This window comes from Ursus americanus, chromosome X (genome assembly GCF_024610735.1).
Source record: "Ursus americanus isolate L20-20 chromosome X, mUrsAme1.1.p, whole genome shotgun sequence".
Taxonomy (NCBI): Eukaryota; Metazoa; Chordata; class Mammalia; order Carnivora; family Ursidae; genus Ursus; species Ursus americanus.
The window spans coordinates 29401521-29415413 of record NC_142164.1 but is presented as its reverse complement, the minus strand read 5'-3'; positions in this window follow the sequence as shown (position 1 = coordinate 29415413).

Genomic DNA, 13893 nt, shown 5'->3' with positions numbered 1-13893 from the left:
TTATTTATTTATTTGAGAGAGAGAGAGACTGAGCGAGAGAGCGGCAGAGGGAGAGGGAGAAGCAGGCTCCCTGCCAAGCAAGGAGCCTGATGTGGGGCTCGATCCCAGGACCCGAAGGCAGATGCTCAACCGGTGGAGTCACCCAGGCACCCCGAAACGTGTTTTATTTTATAAAGTGCGATTTAATGTATCGATTATTCCATGGCATTCTAGAAAGAGCACCGTGACCTCGCCTTGGACCTGCTGAATCAAACTCTTTGCACGGGAAAAGCACAGGTTTGTAGGGAGCTTCCCAGGTGCGTCAGGGCTGGAGAACCACTGCATGAACGGTTATTGAGCCGTGGCATGACAAAGTGACGCCTGTGTCCACACAGGTCACTCGAGTCACCACCCGAAGAACTGATTGAACGAGGGCAAGACGAGAGACCCAAAGGCCAGCTAGGAGGCTGCCCCAATAGTTCAGGCTGGCTTTCGACATTGGGCACGAGCCAGAACTCAAGAGAAGGCTGGGCTGACCGCCCGCATGGTGATATACTAGTTGTCCTTATATCCCGATCTGTGCACACAGATTTTGACAAATGATACAATTTTGTATCCCTCAAACAATTCTTGTTTGCCAAAATTAGCCTTCAGTGGTCTTCCCGGAGTCACAGAGTTCATCTAAGATGCAGACTCACATAAAATGCACTGCCCACCTACTCCATCTAGGGCACTCCCCGCGCTAGGCACTGTGGGAGGTATAAAGAAATACGAAGTATGATTTCTGCTCTCAGGGAGCTAACTGAGAAGGTTTGCTATGTGTGCACTGAAAGTCAAGTACTAAGTACCAAACGTACCATAAGGCAGTGTCCAACACGCACCATAGACAATAAATACCAATGCTTTATTTCTTAACCTGGTGGTGGTCACGTGAGTGTTTGCTTTATAAACACTGATTTTTGCTGTATTTGCTTTAGGAACTCTTCTGAAGTGTGTTACATCTCGCAAGATAAAAAATGGTTTAAAAAGACAAGGGGCGGGGCGCCTGGGTAGCGCAGTTGTTAAGCATCTGCCTTCTGCTCAGGGCGTGATCCTGGCGTTGCGGTATCGAGTCCCACATCGGGCTCCTCCGCTGGGAGCCTGCTTCTTCCTCTCCCACTCCCTGCTGTGTTCCCTCTCTCGCTGGCTGTCTCTCTGTCACATAAATAAATAAAATCTTTAAAAAAATAAAAATAAAAAGACAAGGGGCGCCTGGCTGGCTCCGTTGGTGGAGCTCATGACCCTTGGTCTCGGCGGCGTTGTGAGTTCAAGTCCCATGTTGGGTGTGGAGATTACTGAAAAATATAAAACCTTGAAAAAAATTTTTAGGGATGGCTGGGTGGCCCAGGCGGTTAAGCATCTGCCTTCAGCTCAGGGCATGATCCCAGGATCTTGGGATCGAGCCCCAGATTGGGCTCCCTGCTCAGCGGGGAGCCTGCTTCTCTCTCTGCTGCTCCCCCTGCTTGTGCTCTCTCTCTTTCCCTTCCAAATAAATAAATAAAATCTTTTTAAAAATTTTTAAAAAGACAATAAGTTCTGTTATTTGAATAATATTAATCAACAGCCCCTAGACATGGTACAGAATCTAGAGAAACAAGGTCCCTACCCAGTGTCCTTACAGTCCACACATGAGCCACAAGCACTGTGAAAGGTTTGAAATATGAGACAGAGGGGCGCCTGGCTGGCTCAGCTGGTGGTTAAACATCCAGCTCTTGATTTTAGCTCCGCTCATGATCTCGTGGTCCTGGGATTGAGCCCCACGTGGGGCTCTGTGCTCAGTGGAGACTCTGCCTGAGGATTTCCTCTCTCTCTCTCCCCCTCGGCCCCTGCGTGCACACGCACTCTTTCTCTCTCTCTCTAAAATAAATAAATAAATCTTTAAAAAAAAAAGAGGTCTTCATTTGTATTGATCTCTCAACGTATTGCATTTACGTACTGATTTATCTTTGTAGCCGTATGTATGTTCACATGCGTGTGTGCGTGTGTGCGTGTGTGGGCACACACAGCATCTTATTCCAAAACACATTTTATGGGTCAATAAACTTGGAATAGAACATCAGGATTAAAAGAGATGATTCACATATTTTATTTATAGATGGTTGATATGATTACTGTGATTAAGCTTTAAATATGATTCTCAGCTTCCTGGAAGCCTTAATAAAAGGAGAAATACTAGCTGGCCTAGTTTTATGAATTTCCTATCCACAAGAATCATTAAGTGATTCATTAATCCTGCAAGTATTAATTATGCACCTACTGTGTGCCAAGTCTTAGACCAAGTGCTGGAGATTAATGACGAGCAAAAACAGACTTAGTCCTTGCCTTCGTGGAGTTTATGGTCTAGTGGGGAAGACAGACAATAATCAAATAATCACACACATAAATGCAAAAATAAAACTGTAATAAGAGCAATTAAGGAGATATTTAATGTACCCTGAGAACCTATAATGGCGGGGTGGGATTGGGGGGGTGCAGATTGGATTTAGTCTAGCATGTCAGTATAGGAGGCTTCATGGAGGAAGTGGTACTTGAATTGAGAAGACAGATTAGATAGATAGGAGTGAGCAAGGCACAGGGAGGACAGGAGGGGAAAGCGCATTCCAGGCAAAGGGAAGAGCATGCGTGAAGGCTCTGTTCAAGAAACCAGAAGAAAGTTGGCGTGCCTGGAGAACAGGGGGACTGGAGTGGTATGAAATGAAGCTGGAGACATGGGTATAGAGCCAGATATTTCAGGGCCCTAGGCCATTGCAAGTTTTTTTTTTATTCCTAAGCAATGGGAAGCCATTGCGAGGTTTAAGGCAGGAGTGTGACGAGATCAGACTCCCATTATGAAAAGTTCCCTTGTGGGGGCGCCTGGGTGGCTCTTGTTTTCAGCTCAGGTCATGATCTCAGCCTCTGTGCTCAGCAGGAAGTCTGCTTGAGTTTCCCTCTCCCTCTTCCTCTGTCCCTCCCCATTGCACGCATGCACTCGCGCGCTCTCTCTCTTCCTGAAATAAATAAATAAATCTTGAAAAAGAAAAGACTGTTCGTTGTGGAGAGCATATCTAAGGGAAGAAAATGGAGGCAGGAAGACCAGTTAGGAGGCTGTCCTGCTGAAAGATCATGGAGGCTTGTACTAGAGCAGAGGAAGTGGACACGGAGAGAAGAGAACTTACCTGGGGAATATTTAGAAGGCAAAGACAACCCAGACTTGGGATGTGGGAGATGAGGAAGACAGGGATGCCAAAGTTGGCTCCTAAGTTTCTGGCTTATATCGTGGTGTATTTTATTGAGATGGGGAACACTAGAAAATCTCTGATTTGAGGAAAAGAGAGAAACTCTTTGGCTCGAGTTTGAGATATGCTGAGTCTGAGATGCTTTTGAGACACTGAAGGAGAGACATTGTCAAGTAGGCAATTAGAACTCAGAGGAGAGGCGAGGGCTGGAGATACAGATCTAGAAGTCACTTGCATGCAAGTCGTGTTTAAAGTCACGAGAATGGGGGCACCTGGGTGACTCAGTTGGTTAAGCATCCAACTCTTGGTTTTGGCTCAGTTCATGATCTCAAGATCCTGAGATCAAGCCCCAAGTTGGGCTCTGCACTCAGCGGGAAGTCTGCTTCCCTTCTCTCTCTCCCTCTGCCCCTCTCCCCCCGCCCCCGATCATGCTCTTTCTCTCTCTCTCTCTCAAAATAGATAAATAAATCTTAAAAAAAATAAAATAAAGTCACAGGAATGGATGACATCACCTAAGGAGAGAATAGAGAAGAGACGAGGACGCAAGACTAATCCCTGGAAAACACCAACATTTAGATGTGGGACATGGAAAGAAGAATCTGAGAAGGGAACCAAAAAGAGGAGCTAAAAAGATTGGAGGAAAACCAGGATCATGTATTACTCTGAAACCCAAGGACAAGAAGATTTCAAGAAGGTAATGGTCAAGCAGAGGTGAATACCGCCAAGAGGTCAGAAGGGTAAGGGAAACTCTCCATAGAATTTAGGGTTCATGGAGGTCATTGAGCTGGGGCAAGAGCTATTTCAGGGGAGCGGTGGTGGCAAAAAATGGCTCAAGTGTGTTGAAGAATAATTAGGAAATGAGTAAATGGATTCAGCAAGTCTAGATAATTCTTTGAAGAAGTTTGATGTGAAGGAAGACAGAAATGGTATGGCAGCTGGGGAAGGACAAAGTATGGGTTGGGACTTCTTTAAAGATGGCAGAGAAGACTTAAGAGTGTTTAAATGTAGTTGGAAAGGAACCAGGTGAGAGAGAATGACTGAACATGCACAGTGGTTTGCTGGTAAATGTTTAACAACCTGTTCTCCGGGAAGAAAACCAAACTCGGATATGCAGCGCTTGCTGGTTTCCATGGTGGAAATACTCTCACCGTGACTGATTTCAAGCTATCAGTATGAGGTCTCAAGCCCTCAATTAGGCTCCAGCATTCCACTAACAAGAGAAAGGAGGATTGAAATGTTCAGTTATTACCCAACTGTATTTTTTCTTTTATGAATTTCCCATTACGTCCTTTGCCTTTTAAATTGAAACACTTATTTTTCTGTTAATTCGTATGAGCTCTTTATACAGTATGGATATTAATCCTTTGTCAGTAATTTTATGATGGATCTTGGTGAAAAGAAGTTAAAAATATTTATACAGTCAAAATCGATCAATATTTCCCTTTATGATTTTTCCCTTGGGGTTCTGGATTTCTTTGTAAATTGGTAAACTGGCACTCTGCTTTAATGAATGTGAAATTAGCTACCATGAGTTCATTTTCCTGGGTTGGAGTGTTTTATTTTTTGTTTGTTTTTAAATTTTTTAGTATTATTTTTTAGTCCTAGAAAAATATACATAAAATTTACCATGTCAACCAATTTTTAAGTGCACAGCTCACTAGCATTGAGCACATTCACATGGTTATGCAACCATCACCACCACCCGTCTCCAGAACTTTCCTCATTTTTCAAAACTGAAACTCTATACCTATTAAATAATAACTCCCACCCCTTGTGCCCCCAGCCTTTGGCAACCACCATTCCATTTTCTGTCTCAATGAACGTGACGACTCTAGGACCTCGCCTAAGTGGAATCATACGGTATTCGTCCTTTGGTAACTGACTTATTTCACTCAGCATAACATCTTTAAGATTGGTCCATGTCGTAGCGTGTGTCAGAATTTCCTTCCTTGTTCACACTGCAAAATATTCCATTGCGTGTATATAGCACATTTTGTTTATCTAGAGGCCGAAGTGTTTTAAGTTGCAAAGGTGAAGGATAGACTGTGGATCTTAGCAAATTCACCAAGGTACTACCATCCTGTGAGTCCTCTTGGTGGCCGGGTAACTTCTCTGATCTCATCTTTTCTACTAATTATTTCCAATATTGTCATAGGTCGGAAAGCACCTGCCAAGAGCCTGCCTTCTTCTTTTAAAATTTCTCCTCCAATAATCTGAATCTGCATTTCAATCACCATTTCAATTCTCCCCTACCATGGCAAATAGACACGGGGACCTTTAGTAGGCTGGTGACATGATTCTATCATCACCTGTCAAGAGGTATCTCAAAAGATAAGTGGTCATGGTATTTCACTCCTTTTAGAATTAATGAAGATGAAATTGTAATCATTGACTTCAGCCATATTTTCTATACTCAATTGGTCAATATTAAATAACTTTACAAAGAAAGTTCAGTCACCTGGGGGCATATTGACTCGCAGCTAATTCAACCAAGCCAACTCTTGGGGAAGTCATGTTACTTAAAATCAGACGTTTCATAATGTCAATCTCCAGCTAAGGGTTCAAGTCAAGGACACAGGCAGGGTTTAAAGGAGTGGGTAAGCCAGTAGAATGAATTCACTTAGTTTATTCAGTAAAGGTTGATGGGGCCCTGCTGGTCACTGGTGCGGCAGGGAACGAGTGCTATCATGGAACTTACATTCCAGGTGCGTGTGGACGGAGAAGAAGACATACAGGCTCTTGTAATACAGAATGATGAAGAGAACAACACAACGCTCTAGAATACCTAGTGGGACAGGTATCTAACTCAGACTCAGATAATTCATTCAGCGAGGCTTCCCAGAGGTAGTGATAATGAAGTTGAGGTCTCTGTAGCGGTAGGAGTTGGGTGAGTGAAGAAGACAAAAGAAATGATCATCTTATCAGGATGAGGTCTAAGAATGGAACACTAGGAACCAGAGATGGGTTGAGAAATGCCAGGTGGTCAACGAAGGCTCAGGAGTGGACTCCAATGGTACGAGTCCATTACCTCGAGCTGGAATCAAAACTGAATGCGAGCGTGGATGTGTATCTGGGAGGTAGGGGGCGAAGGTTCTAGAATTAAGAACCCTTGGTTCTCCCTGCAGAGACATGGGATATGGGAACTTTGAAGAGACCTCTAAAGTAAGTAAGCCTGAAATCATCATGCCTCAAGTGCAGGTGGGATCTGGTCAGAAAAGACAAACACCCTTTACTGAAGCGCACTTTCATACGGGGTGCCCCGCCCCCACTCCCCAAAGGGGGCCTCCGTGGTCCTTCCAGAGCTGAAATAATATTGAGGTTACTGGTTAATTCCATGCTTCATATTGTGAAACTCGGAGACTCGATAAAGCACTTTTTGACATGCTGGCAAAGAACCAAAGTTGCTTCCTGAGGAAGATCCGGGTGTCATTGTACGTAGCTTCCTGGCCCACCTCCAGAGACGCTATGACCATCCATTTCGGTGAGACCAGAGGTTAAGCTTCTCAGCTTCCATAACAGAATATCTCCCAACCACCTGCTCTATTGGTTTCCAAAATAAATGGATTAGCCCTCAATAAACAATAGAGATAAAATACTAGCTCTCTAAGCCCCTTATCAGATATTACAGGTTTAAATGACTTCCCATGTAGCTCTGATCGCGAAGCTAGACAAGGGAACTGAACCGTCAGTAGAGGTGGTTTAAGGCAGGGCACCCACATTTTTTCCATCATAGGTCACATAATAAAAGATGCAGATATGTACAAGCCACATAAATGGATAGTAATAGTGAAATACGGCTTTATTGGCTCTTCAGTGATAGGGACTATAGGGACAGGAACACAAAAGCATCCAGAAAAAGTTACATCAACTGCATTCACTCAAAAGTGCACATTTATAGGCCTATTGTTGGTCATTGGTCCATTTTCATTGGTTCAATGAGAATAGAACACTGATATTTACCAAAATGAACTGGAAAAGCAGGAGCTATTCAGTCTGGGCCTGTCTCATGCTGACTCCAGAGACAGACCGTCCAGGGCTTCAGTTTTGGCAGTTTTAAGAAAGAGGGCACACTTTCAGCTGCATCAGGAAGACCCTAACCTTGTCTAGAGATTGGCTATCCAACCGGAGAGGTTGGGATCATGTTTACCTGCAAAATTCTGGGCGGATCCAGTCCACTGAGCTGAATGTTGACGCACACTAGCCGTAGTGGGTCTGCTAATTTAGCAATAGGCAGGGTGTACATAAATCAATGACAACCTAATATCTGTACTCTCAAGACAATCATAAAAATGTCTTTTAAATTATATTTTGTGTGTTTATGAAAATTAAGGACTGTCTGGACTCATCAAAACATATAAGCCCAATGCATAGTGTGGTATGTGAATTATAGCTCACTAAAACTGCAATACTGGAGAAAACAAAACCTAGCAAGCTCTTCTGACCATCCCACCCTTGTGCCTTGAACTCGGCTGGGCCCTCTGCATCCTATCAAGCCTGATACACAAAATGCAATGCAATCAAGCATGCTTGCAGCCTGCCAAGCATGGCCCAGGCCCGGAAGTTGGCTCTGATCCTGCTGTTACTGCTCTGGCCTTTTTGGCTTGCACATCGCTGGCTCTGTGTGTCTAGCCCAAGGTAAGGGACTCCCTCTTCCAGTCCTGGGCTCTCAGGATACCGTGGTCTAAACTCTCCTCTGCACCTCTCCCCCGGCATCCAGGGAAGAAAATCCTCACACACATTGACTTATCTTCCACCAAAGGGAGTGCAGCATTCTTCAAAATCTATGGATGCATTGAACTCGAGATAACTTGGTAATGGAAAAGGAGCGGCTTCCCGTCACCATCTGCCCAGTCCACACGTCCAGTTGGAGTCTTCATTGCCTTGAACAAATCAACGGAGCTTTTGTTTGTCCCCTGCAGTTTCAAGTTCAACGTGTTTAGATGTCTTGTCACATCCCTATGAAAATATAATCTTGTGAATCACTGGAGGTCTAACAAATTGGATTTGGGAACTCTTATTCCAAAAGCCCTTGATTGGAGATGGCAGCTCAGTAAATCTCCATACTTGAGATCAAGCTCTTCTAAATAGCTCGTAAACTCCCCATGATTAAAGACATGAGCACAGATAAAATTCGTAATCTTTATTGCTTTCGCCAGCACACCATGTGGTGAACCGGACTTGCAAAATTCATGACATGAGGCATGAGGCAATGACAGCTGGGCCCACCAAATTTCTCTTGGCTTGAATAAATTGCTTAAACGTGGGTTTAAATTTCAGCATGCCTCTTACTAGCTATGTGATCTTAGGCAAAATGAACCTCTTTGTGCCTTGGTTTCTTCTTTCCCTGTAAAATTCAGATAATGATAATAACAGTACCTATTTTCAGGGGCTATTATGAAGATTTGATTAATTAATTAATTAACTGATTAATTAATTTAGACAGCATGTAAGCAGAGGAAGGGGCAGAGAGAGAGGGAGACAATCCCAAGCAGATTCTGTGCTGAGAGTGGAGCCCAACATGGGGCTCAGTCTCACGACCTTAAGATCATGACCTGAGCCAAAGCTAAGAGTCGGGCGCTTAACCAACTGAGCCACCCAGGCGCCTCTAAATATATTTAAATTTGCAAAATGTTTAGGACAGTACTGGCATACAGTAATGTTATATGTCAATTATATCTCAATTGAAAAATAAAAGGTAAAAATAATAGGCAAATGATCTGAATAGACATTTCTCCAAAGAAGATGTAGACAGGTGGCACGTCTGTGAGAAGATGCTCATCATTAGCCTTCAGAGAAATGTAAATGGAAACCACGAGAAACACCCACTTCACACATACTAGGATAGCTACAATAAAAAAGACATACAATAGTCATTAAGCGTCTGCCTTCGGCTCAGGGCGTAATCCTAGGGTCCTGGGATCGAGCCCTGCATCGGGCTCCCTGTTCCACTGGGAGCCTGCTTCTTCCTCTCACACTCCCCCTGCTTGTGTTCCCTCTCTCGCTGGCTGCCTCTCTCTCTCTCTGTCAAATAAATAAATAAAATCTTTTAAAAAAAGAAAAAAAGTCATACAATAGCAAGAGCTGGCAAGAAAGTGGAGAAACTGGAACCCTCCTTCACAGCCGGCTGGAATGTACAAGGGAGCAGCCGCTTTGGAAAGCAGGCTGGCAGTTCCTAAAATGTTAAGCAGAGTCATCATATGACCCACGAGAACAACCCAAAAGAAATGAAAACATATGTCTACCCAAAAACTTGTACGTGAAAACACATAGCAGCATTCATCGTAATGACCAAAAAGTGGAAACAACCCAAATGTCTGTCAATGGACGGATGGAGAAATAACATGTGGTACGTCCATACAGTGGAATATTATCCTTCCTTAAAAAGGAATGGAGTTCTGATGAACCTTGAAAACATGCTGCTAAGTGAAAGAAGCAAGTCACCAAAGACCACGTATTGTGTAACTCTGATTTTACTAAGTGTCCAGAATAGGGAAATCTAGAGAGACAGAGCATAGATTCATCTTTGCCTAGAGCTGGAAAGGTTGGAAGGAGGGGGTGGGGAGTGACAGCCAATGGCTATGGCGTTTCTTATGGAGGTGAGGAAAATGTTCTAAAATTAGATTGGGACAATGGTTGCAAATATCTGTGAAATGCTAAAAGCCACTGAATTGTACCTTTTAAAAAGAAGAACTGGGTGATATGTGAATTACATTTCAATAAAGCCATTATTGAGAAAAATCTTTGGGAGGCTTGGGTGGCTCAGTCGGTGAAGCGTCTGCCTTCAGCTCAGGTTGTGATCCCGGGGTCCTGGGATCGAGCCCCACATCGGGCTCCCTGCTCGGCAGGCAGTCTGCTTCTCCCTCCCCCTCTGCCGTGCCCCCTGTTTGTGTTCTCTCACTCTCGCTGTCTCTCAAATAAATAAATAAAGTCTTTTTTAAAGAAGAAAGAAAAAGCTTTGTGGTGACAGGTGCAGAAAAGAAACTGGAGGCGGTGAGCCTGGAGGCCACAGAAGTGACTGGTGCATGGTCGGGGCAGGAGAGGATGAGGTCTGAGCTGGAACACGGTTGATGGACTAGATTCAAGAGAGAGACTCCAGATGGAGATAGGCCAGGACTCGGTGATGATTGGGTTTTGGCTTGATTCTCGGTTGCGTCGTATCTGTCCCGACGCTACCAGAGTTTGTATCCGTGCTTTGCTTTTTGTGTACGAAGCTGCCACGCTGCTCCAAGCCAGCAGCATCATCGTTCATCTCAACTACCGCCCTCTTGGATGGCCTACCTGCATCCACTCATGCTCCCTGCCAATCCCTCCTCTACACTGGAGCCCCAGTGTTCTTCTCACGCTGCAAATCTGATCACGTCATCCTCCAGCTTTCAACTCGTCAATGATTTCCCTTCGCACTTCAGATAAAGACCAAAATCCTTAACCTGCTTGACCAGCCTGAATGCCCCGGCCCGTGCCTCTCTCTCTGAACCTGTCCTTTACTCCTTGTGCTCCGAGTCTGCTGACTGCTTTTCAGTACCTCCCCATGCTCTCTCCTACCACAGGGTCTTTGCACATGTTGTTTTCTCTCTGGACTACTTCCTTGCTTTGCTTGCTGACTCTAACGCTCCCTTCAGTTACCAACCTCACCATCACTTCCTCCGGGAAGCCTTCCCCGATGGCCCAAGTCCCCTATTTTATGTTCTCAAAGCTCTTTATACTTCTCCTTCATGACCCTTATCACAGGTGTGTTTATTTACGGCATCCTTCGATTAATGTCTGTGTCTTTCATTCAGTTGTAAGCTTTTTTAAGATCGGTATCTGTGGCCATTTTTGTTCACCACCGTGTCTCTGGTACGTAATGCAGTGTTCAGCACATGGTTGGTTCTGAATTATATCTGTTACATAATAAACGTCAGGAACAATTGTCAATGCTAATTAAAGCCGACAGTGATCTACCCTATTGTGCCCATCGATTGGTAAAGTTGAAAAAGATTTAAAATACTCAGCGTAGGCAAGGATTGGACCCCACAATTCTACCCATGAAAATTTATTCCAAGAAAATGATCACTCATGTGCATAACGGTATACACGGCAGGGTGTTTACTGAAATGTTCTACACCAGGATATTAGTTCAATAAACCATGGTACATTCATACAATGGAATACCATGCAGCCATTAAAAATAGTCATGTAAATTGTATTTATTGACATGATAAGGTGTTCGGGATAGAATCCGTAGTATAAATAAGCAGTTACTAGGAAGTGTGATAGAAGGATGCAAGGTTTTCTTTCTTAATAGTATGTAGTGCGGATCTCCAAATTCAGAGAAAAACAGCCACAGGGATAAATGCGAAGCTCTTTACTATGAATTGCTTCTGGGTCTTTCATATTTGACCCTATATTGTTCTATATTGTGTTGAAAGCTTTTGTGAAAATGTACTCAAGCATCATCTGCATCATTGAAGAAGTTTCTCTTTTTTTTTAAGATTTTATTTATTTATTCGACAGAGAGACAGCCAGCGAGAGAGGGAACACAGGCAGGGGGAGTAGGAGAGGAAGAAGCAGGCTCATAGTGGAGGAGCCTGATGTGGGGCTCGATCCCATAACGCCGGGATCACGCCCTGAGCCGAAGGCAGACGCCTAATGACTGAGCCACCCAGGCGCCCCTGAAGAAGTTTCAAATCAAAAAAAAAAAAAAAAGAAAGAAAAGAAAAAGAAAGAATACCAAAGGTAAATATCCACATATGATCATATGCATACCTATTGTAGATAAATGTACATATTAAAAGGATCCGAGCTCATCACAAAAGTACTAACACAAAATCACAAAGGTACTAACAGTGGTGGTGCGGGGTTATGGGGTTTATGGGTGACCTTTATGCTCTCATCTTGCTTGTCTGTATTTTCTATAATTAGCGTCTATTACTTCTGTAATAAGAGAACATCGTGAAATAGATTTCATTTTGAAAAAACACTACAATGAGAGATAGAGGCCAAGAGAGAAGGACTATTTTTGCGGGCTAGCCAGCCCGTTATGCCCTCTGGGCAGATCTATTCAAGGGGCCACATTTTAATGAGAAGGTTGCTTAGTGACCATAGAACTAGAGCCAAGGGCTTAGCTGGAGGGCTTTAATGTCCAAAGACTTCAAGCGATGGTAGCGGGCTACGGGCTACGTTCGCCTCCACTGCAGGGGGAAACTGCCCGCCCCGAATACACTGCCTTTAAAACAGCCTGACATACCTAGTGCCCCAAGAACCCACCCCAAGATTGTTTGATCCCATTGCACTGGACCTCCTTGCTTGTATATACATACACGACTTCGCCTCCCCTGACTGTGTCTTAGAGGCCAACAGTCATCCCACAGCAGCACGACTCAGCTTTGCATGCATTTGAGGTCTGGCGTCTGACCCTCTGTTTTGCCCTTGGACTTCTTGAGGCTTCATTCGCAGCCTTTCCCCAGTGGATTTCACGTTGGACTTGCTCCTTGGCTCTTCCCGCTAAGCTTCTCTGGCTCCGCCGCCCCAGTAGAGGCCCTGCCTCTACTTGCCCCGCTCCTGGGGTGGGGGCAAGGTGTGGGGATTCAGACACACACCTGACAAGTGACCCAGACATCTCAAGAAGCTGAGTGAGACCCTCGGACGTGAGAGCACGGGGTGGGCCCTGCCAACTCTTTTTCTCGCTCCTGCTTCTCTGTGCCTCATGTGGACTGCTTCCCTTCTGACCAACACATCCTCTCTTCAGCTTATAACTCTCTGTTAACTTACAATTTCTTATTCTCCCCGCTTTGGGTCTGGGAAACATTTTGCCCTTAAAATATTATTTTTAGTGTCTGATCTTCTCCATCATATGCTGATTTTATTACCTCGAGGAAGGGATTGCCCTGCAATTCTCCTACACAGATTTAAAGCTGCTAACCAACAGAGACCAAATCATATTTTAAATTTCTTATGTACCCTTAGTGTCTAACACAATGCCATGCATACAGCAGGCGCTCAGTAATAACTGAGTGGAAGAATGCATTCAATGAAAGTGGATGCGGACAACAGAGTGGGGATATGGAACAAATCAGCCTTTTAGAGTTTGAGTCTTAAAACATAAATGTATTATTAACCGCACAGATAATACATGAATCCAATGTTATAAAAAAGAAAACAAAAGACAAAAGAATAAAGTCGAAGTTCCCCAGGGTGCCTGTGGCTGGCTGGGTCCGAGGAACGTGTGACTCTTGAGCTCAGGGTTGTGAGTTCGAGCCCCACTTGGGCGTAGAGATGACTTAAATAAATGAATCCTTTTTTTTTTAAGATTTTATTTATTTATTCGACAGGATAGAGACAGCCAGCGAGAGAGGGAACACAAGCAGGGGGAGTGGAAGAGGAAGAAGCAGGCTCCTAGCGGAGGAGCCTGATGTGGGACTCGATCCCGTAACGCTGGGATCACGTCCTGAGCCGAAGGCAGACGCTTAACCGCTGTGCCACCCAGGCGCCCCAAATGAATCCTTTTTTAAAAAGTCAAGTTCTCTTTCATCAACTATCCTCAAACCTAATCTCATCTTCTGAAGCACTTCACCTGCATTATCTCTATGTCCGCTGACGCGGAGTGAACTCAAAGATACATTGTAAAATGGAAAAATATTGTAAAGCAATATTTACAATCTGGCACCACATGTTTTTTTTA